This window comes from Poecilia reticulata, chromosome 2 (genome assembly GCF_904066995.2).
Source record: "Poecilia reticulata chromosome 2, P_reticulata-male-v2, whole genome shotgun sequence".
NCBI lineage: Eukaryota > Metazoa > Chordata > Actinopteri > Cyprinodontiformes > Poeciliidae > Poecilia > Poecilia reticulata.
The window spans coordinates 40,455,318-40,462,404 of record NC_088831.1 but is presented as its reverse complement, the minus strand read 5'-3'; the positions used below and the strand labels follow the sequence as shown (position 1 = coordinate 40,462,404).

Sequence of the window (7,087 nt, the reverse complement as noted above, 5' to 3'; positions counted from 1 at the left end):
CTGACTTCCTGTGATGAACTTTCTCATGTTGAAGTGGAGATATTTCACTGATCAGATGGTTCCAGTCAGCTAGAAGAAGCACCATCCAACATTTCACATCAGAACCTCATGTTTTAACTTCTCAAATGATGGAATCAAAAGTTTTCTACCCTCGGTTTTCCTGAAGCTGTTGATGATTGTGATTCAGCTGTTGGACCCGTCTGTCCACCTGGGCAGCTGATCTTCACAGATCATTTAAACCATCAGTATCTGTGTGTAAATCAGTTTTGCAGCAGCAAAAAGTCTGACAGGGTCACTCTGTGTGCTTCAGATTAAGAACCCCTACAGATCGTGGCCTGAAGCCGCCGTCAGCAGCAGATTATCTGGACGGCAGACTCACAGGTGGCGTCCTGCTCTCAATCCCCCCTCAAACTGATTCCAGCTGCAGGAGAAAACATCTGTCCTCTGATTGCTTTTTTCTAAGACTGATTAATGGACAGAAAGCCGGCGCTGCCTGCCTCCACCTTTCTGACAGAAACATGCAGATCAAACTAAATCCTCTGACTGCACAGCACTTTGATTTCCTGTTTCTGGCTCACATGGTTCCCACCAGAGCCACAATTCTTCAGGAAACGATACAATCAAACACATTTACTTAGCTCCTTATCTGGGTTATTGTTGGTAGTACATCAGACTCACCGATCCAAGATCAGATAAAGTAATCTATATCAACATGAAACCTCATGAAGATGCTGACATCATCATCAGTCAACACCAAGTTTTAAACCTGTTACTACTGATTAATGCCAGAAAAGGATCTAAACTATTCTTTAAACATTAGCATTTTAAGAATATACTCTTTTATTGAATTCTTTAATTTTTGACGACTTGTTTAGATACTGGGATCTGGATCATCTGGAATCAGGATCACGTATATACAGATGGCTTCAAAATGATCTGAGATCAGGACCAGGTGTCAAAGTAATCTGGGATCAGGATCAGGCATTACAAGATGCAGATCAGTTGGGATCAGGATCACATGTCAACTGGGATCTGGACTGTAAGAAAGCAGCAGGGTCAGGCGGGTTCAGGATCAGCTGCGATGACGGGTCAACTTGAACAAGGCTCAGAAGGGATCTGGTGTTTGATAAGATCAGGATAATCTGTCGACTGGGTCACCTAGGATCAAGAAGATCAGCTGGCTCAGGTGTCAGATATAATCTGATGTCCAGTCAGATCACGAGAATCTGGAAGCAGGATCATAAAGTACAAGGTGTCACCTGGGATCCCCGAGAAGCCTGATCCAGAATCACATGGATTCAGATGGGGTGGAGTGTCAAGTAGATTAAGGCTCAGGTGTGATCAGGTAGGATCTGAGTCATCTGGGATCAGGTGTCGACTGGAATGAATATTTTCTGGAATCAAGAAGATCAGGTGAGTCAGGTGTCAGTAAGAATCAAGTTTCTGGATTATCTGGGATCCAGATCAGTTGGGATCAAGAAGAGGTGTTGACCAGGATCAAGACTTCTGGGACCAGGGTCAGATGGGGTCCTGGTCGAGTTGGTTCAGCATAAGATGGAATCATATATCCGAGCGAATCTGGTGTCAGATAAAATCAAAATAATCTGGGATCAGAATTTTCTCAAACCTGGGTGGGTTAAGGATCAAGTAGGATCAGGTTTCAGATGGGATCAGGATGAAGAGTCTGATCTGGATGAGTCTGGACCTGGGTCGTCTGGGTGATAGCCTTCATCACTGAGCTCTTCTTCGTGGCTCCCATCCAGAAAGAACGATGCTGTGCAAGCTGCTGTTTAAAACAGTTTTATCTGAGGGTGAACCGTTTGTTCCTGGATCTTCCGGTCGAGCCAGAACCCCGTTGATCCTCTGGGCTTTTTTCACCCTGGGTTTTGCCTGTTCAGGCTGAACTGCAGATATATAAATAACTCCATTGCTCAGCTGGGAATGTGTGAATCTCTGAGTGTTTAAAAAACATGAACCTGACCCCTGAGCACTAGCAGACTCAACTAGTGGGTCAGTACTTCCTGTGTGAGGGATGGGAAGCTGCTCCGGTCTGCTCTGGTACTTCCCAGAAAGCAGTAAATCTGGGAAGCTTTCTGTCAGGCATGACAGACAGTTTAAGGGTGAAAAACCTTCCTCACAGAAATATGGCAGCTTCAGGTCAAACTGATGATCAGGTCCTGGATTTTCTTCCCTGTAGACGGAAACCAGCTGGTGGTTTCAACACAGTCAGAGGGATTTGATAGACTTTCTTAGGTTTACTTAAGAGAATGAAAAAGTATCTGAGGTGGTGTCTCTAGAAACATTTGAGATTATGTTGATATCTGTTTTGTCTGGGAATATAATCCACCGTTCGGTCGCCTTCAGGAGCAGGAACAGCTTTGATCTGACAGCTGAGACTTTGTTTCGTCTCTCTGGAGCTGTGTGTGTCACTTTGATCTGATCAAACTCGAATTAATCTTCCAGTGTTCGGGATGATCAGATGTTTGATTTGTTGTCTTTAGTCAAGTTTTCTCATCTGGGATGTTTGCTCTGCAGCAACCAGTTTCTGTTATCACTTTATATCTCAGTTATGACTACTGATGATCTGGTTTGTGTGTGTGTGTGTATATATATGTGTGTGTGAGAGATCAGAGTGTGTTTTGTGAATCCTGCTGCAGGGGAAGTGTTGTTCCCAGGCCCTCTCTGCATTCCTGCCTCTGATCCCAGACCTGCTCTTTGGGCCCTTTTATTTATCTTTCCTCCCAACACACACAAACGCACACACGCGCACACGCCTGCACGCATGCACACTCACACACATGCATACAGACACACATAAAATGACACATCACACTCATACAGCATGACATTCTGAAGGTTGTACAGTCCGCTGCTGCTGCTGCTGGTGTTGTCCATCCATCCATTCATCCATCTAGAAACGGTTTCTGGTGTTGATGGAGGTGAAGTTTCTGGATTCAGGCTGGTGCAGGATTACAGTTTACATTGTTTATCCTTCTTTCCCTCTGAAACTGTGAAACTGAGCATTTCTTCAAGTTCATTTGATCCTGAACCTGATATATTTATGGAAAAAAAGAGACACTCAACCATCCAGATGATGTAATCAGTAAGCAGTCTGAGTTTACCCTCCCCAGGTTCTGGTTCTGGTTTCATGTGTTTTATATGTTCTGTTTGGAACAAAGCAGCAGTTTTCTTTCACTTTGATGAGATAAGCTTGAGACATTTTCCAGAGAACTGGGCTGCTAAGTCTGTGGCCCATGCAGACTTTAATCTATGCTATTTTCTGTAAAAGAAAAAAAAGGAACAGACTGAGTTTTACTTCCTGAAAATAAGTTTGATCCCTTTTTACCTTTTATTTAGTAAAATATGTGTCCAGTTGGTTGATTAGAGGTTAGCTGGCCTCAAACAATGGAGGTCTGAATCCAAGCCGGGGTGTTTCTCTCTGACACAATGTAAATCTGTTGGTTTTCCATGAAGTACTCAAATGTTTTTCTCAAAATTCCAAAAAAACTTACGTTTTTAAAAATTTCTAAGGTGTGTGTATGTGGGGTTTTCTATCCTGTATGTTGTTCCTGTGATGGTTGGCTGACCTGTCCAGGAAACGGTGGCTCTGAGCGAGCCCCTCCTTCTGCACCTTCACCGTCATACACCCACCCACACATTCCCCTGCATGTTAAGTGAAATAAGCAGCTTTTATTTTGTAAAAAGAAAAAAGAAGAAGAAGAAGAAAAACAGCTAGTACTTTGATGCTATGGTATCTCTCTTTGTGTAGCCAGTGTCATTGTGTCAGTTTACTTTTTAAAGAAGAGATTTTAACAATGAGATGTCTGAATTTACAGTATAATTCTCTAAAATGCTGATTTTTAGAATATTATTCTGTTTGTTGGTTGTCATTTTTGAACTGTCATGAATACAAACTCTGTTCAGTAATCAGATATTTAGCTTATCAGTAGATACCGATACTGGATAAAGATCATCAAGGTGCTGAAGGTTTGAAGGTTTTGGAAACAATGCGCTTGCTGTTGAATTTCTTAATACCATGACGTCCTAATCTCAAGGATTATTTCCTAAAGTCGTCTTTTTTCTCTTTTTTTCAACAAACTGCTGAACAGATGAGATATACAATGAAATCCAAGACATTGCAAATTTTTAATTTCTAACAATGTTTTTCACCAAAACATAATGAGATTACAGTTTCAATAAGGCATATCACATTTTAATTTAGTAAGTAAATTAATAAATGTGTACTTATTGAACAGTATCTTATTCATATTTTAATATTTTTTTTACTTTGTGTTAATATGTATGTTACTGTTCACCTTAACTTGCTGCTGTGATGTGAATTTCTCCACAGTGGGATGGATATTTCTATTTTATGTAAACTTAACACAATGAAGATTTGAGAAAAGTGCTTATATTCTAATGTTTTTCAAAATCAACATGCACAATATTTGATTTCCATCCTTTGTTTATTTCTAAGTGTCTGTTTTCTGAATGACTTTAGATTTGAACTGGCCAGTATGAGGATTGAACCCATGACCTTAGAATCACTAGCACCACGCTCTGAGTGGCTGAACTATCCTACCTCACATAGTGTTTAGTTTCCATCAATTTAAGAACAACTTACATGATCTTAACACAAGACTTAAGAAAAGTGCTCATATTCAACATACATAATATTTGATTTCCCAGTCTTTTTTTATATATTGAAGTAATGATTGTCTGAAAGACTCTAGATTTGAATTATCCAGTATGGGGGTTGAACCCATGACCTCAGCATTAGCAGCACCACGCTCTGACCAGCTGAGCTAACCAGCCATACACAATGTAGAGTTTCCATTGATTTAAGAACAACTTACATGATCTTAACAAGATTTGAGAAAAGTGCTCATATTCTAATGTTTTTCAAAATTAACATGGATAATATTTGATTTTCCAGCCTTTTTTATTTTGAGTTTGTTTTCCTGCTTTTTGTAATTTTATTCTCTGAAAGACTTTAGATATGATTTGCCCAGCATGGGGATTGAAACCATGATCTCACTTGCACCACGTACTGAGCGGCTGAGCTAACCAGCAACTTAAATGATTGTGACACAATAAAGATTAGACAATAAGATAAATGTTTTTCAAAATCAACATGCTTAAGATTTGCATCCTTTTTTATGCATTGATTTTCTTCAGACTTGATTTAGCCATCATGGGGTTTGAACCCATGACCTCAGGATTACTAGCACCATGCTCTGGCCAGCAGAGCTAACCTACCTTACATACTGTTTTGTTTCCATCGATTTCAGAACAACTTACATCATCTCAACACAAGACATGATAAATGTAGCCATATTCTAATGTTTTTCAAAATCAGCATGCATAATATTTGATTTTCCAGCCATTTTTTATTTTGAAGTGTTGATTTTGTTTTCCAGCCCTTTTTTATTTTGAAGTGTTAATTTTGTTTTCCAGCCCTTTTTGATTTTGAAGTGATGAATGTGTGAAATACTTTATATTTGAATTGATCGGTACAGGGCTTGAACCCATGACCTTGTTAGTACCACGCTCTAACCAGCTGAGCTAACCTATTTTACATGATGTTGAGTTTCCATCAATTTAAGAACAACTTACATGATCTTAACACAATGAAGATTTAAGAAAAGTGCTCGTGTTCTAATGCTTTTCTAATATTTGATTTTCCATCTTTTTTTTTTACTTAGTATTAATTGTCTGAAAGACCTTAGATTTGAACTGCCCAGTATGGGGATTGAACCCATGACCTCAGCATTATTAGCACCAGCTGAGCTAACCAGCCATACACAATGTTGAGTTTCCATTGATTTAAGAACAATTGACATGATTTTAAATAAGCAGAAAACTAGGTTAAACAACCACTATCAATCAAATATCAAAACAGTATGAAAAAGGCAGACAAGCTAAAAAAGTTAATGCAAAAAGAAGGCAAAACTGTTGTAACCAAAGGTCAAACCAGGCAGCCTTGTAGCAGATGGAGCAGTAGAAACATAGACGAATGTTCTGGTAACAAAGAGCAAACCAGGTCCACAGGTCCAGTTTGTGTCCCAGTGGAGATGATCCAAAACATATAATCTTTAACCCAACAGTAACTGTTTAAAAGCTTCCCTGTTTTGACAGCAGCAAAGCACTGATTAGCTATTAAAATCAACACACACTCCACTCCCACCAGATCTTCCCATCTATAAGATGAACTAAGGCGAACAGGAAGTGGGGGGAGGGGGGTGTCAGCAGATGACTCCATGGAAACATCAGGTTAAATTACTGCACTAATTAAAAACAAGCATCTCTGAAATGGAGATATTAAGAACAGATCCGTCCTTCTGCCTTTATGGAAATGAGCTACTGGGATCATCCGACCTCCACTTTGATCCACCACAATCGTCCTGAACATCAGAGACGGAACCAGAGCTGACTGGGAACGCTGGGAACACTGGGAATACATCCACACCTTGTTTTCCTTTTTTCTCCTCTGCTCTCCTGGAATTTCATGCAAATAAAAAGCGCTGATTAATATTTGATGGGATTTTGTTTTTTAACATTCAGTTGGATTCATGTTCACCTGTGAGTCTGCAGGTAAGCTGGGAACCGGGTCAGAAAAGGCTTAAAGAGGCACCAACCCAGGGCATTAACTTTTGGGGATGGCCAAATTTTATTTTATGAATGTATGTATGTTTTGTAGTTTATGCAAAACTCATAGCCCCAAAATCAATTGAGTTGTATTAATATTTTTAGAAACATTATTCAAATGTTTAAAAATTATAAGGCTTTCTTTTATGAAACAAGGCGGAGTTGTTGTCTAGGGGACATGTTATACCTGCTGATGGATAGGACTACATATTAAATACTGTAACTTGCATTAGTAAAAGAAGTTTTCCTTCGTTAGCCCACTGAAACACTGAAGTTTCAGGTCGACTTGAAACTTCAAAAGGCTCCACTTACCCATCATTCCGTTTGTTCATCCACCTGGATCCTCCTAGAGGCATTTTCTGTTGTAGTTCAGGTGGAGTTGTAGGTGGAGTTTCTGAATGAAGTTGCAGTTAGGTCTTTTTGTTCCCTGTTTGATATC

General features: G+C 39.7%; 1 non-coding gene across 1 annotated transcript; it reads right to left on the bottom strand.

The window, feature by feature from the left end:
- Window positions 1–4,741: 4,741 nt before the first annotated feature.
- On the bottom strand, window positions 4,742–4,815 carry trnas-gcu (transfer RNA serine (anticodon GCU)). Its single transcript has one exon. It is a non-coding gene; the product is annotated as a tRNA-Ser (tRNA).
- Window positions 4,816–7,087: the final 2,272 nt, after the last annotated feature.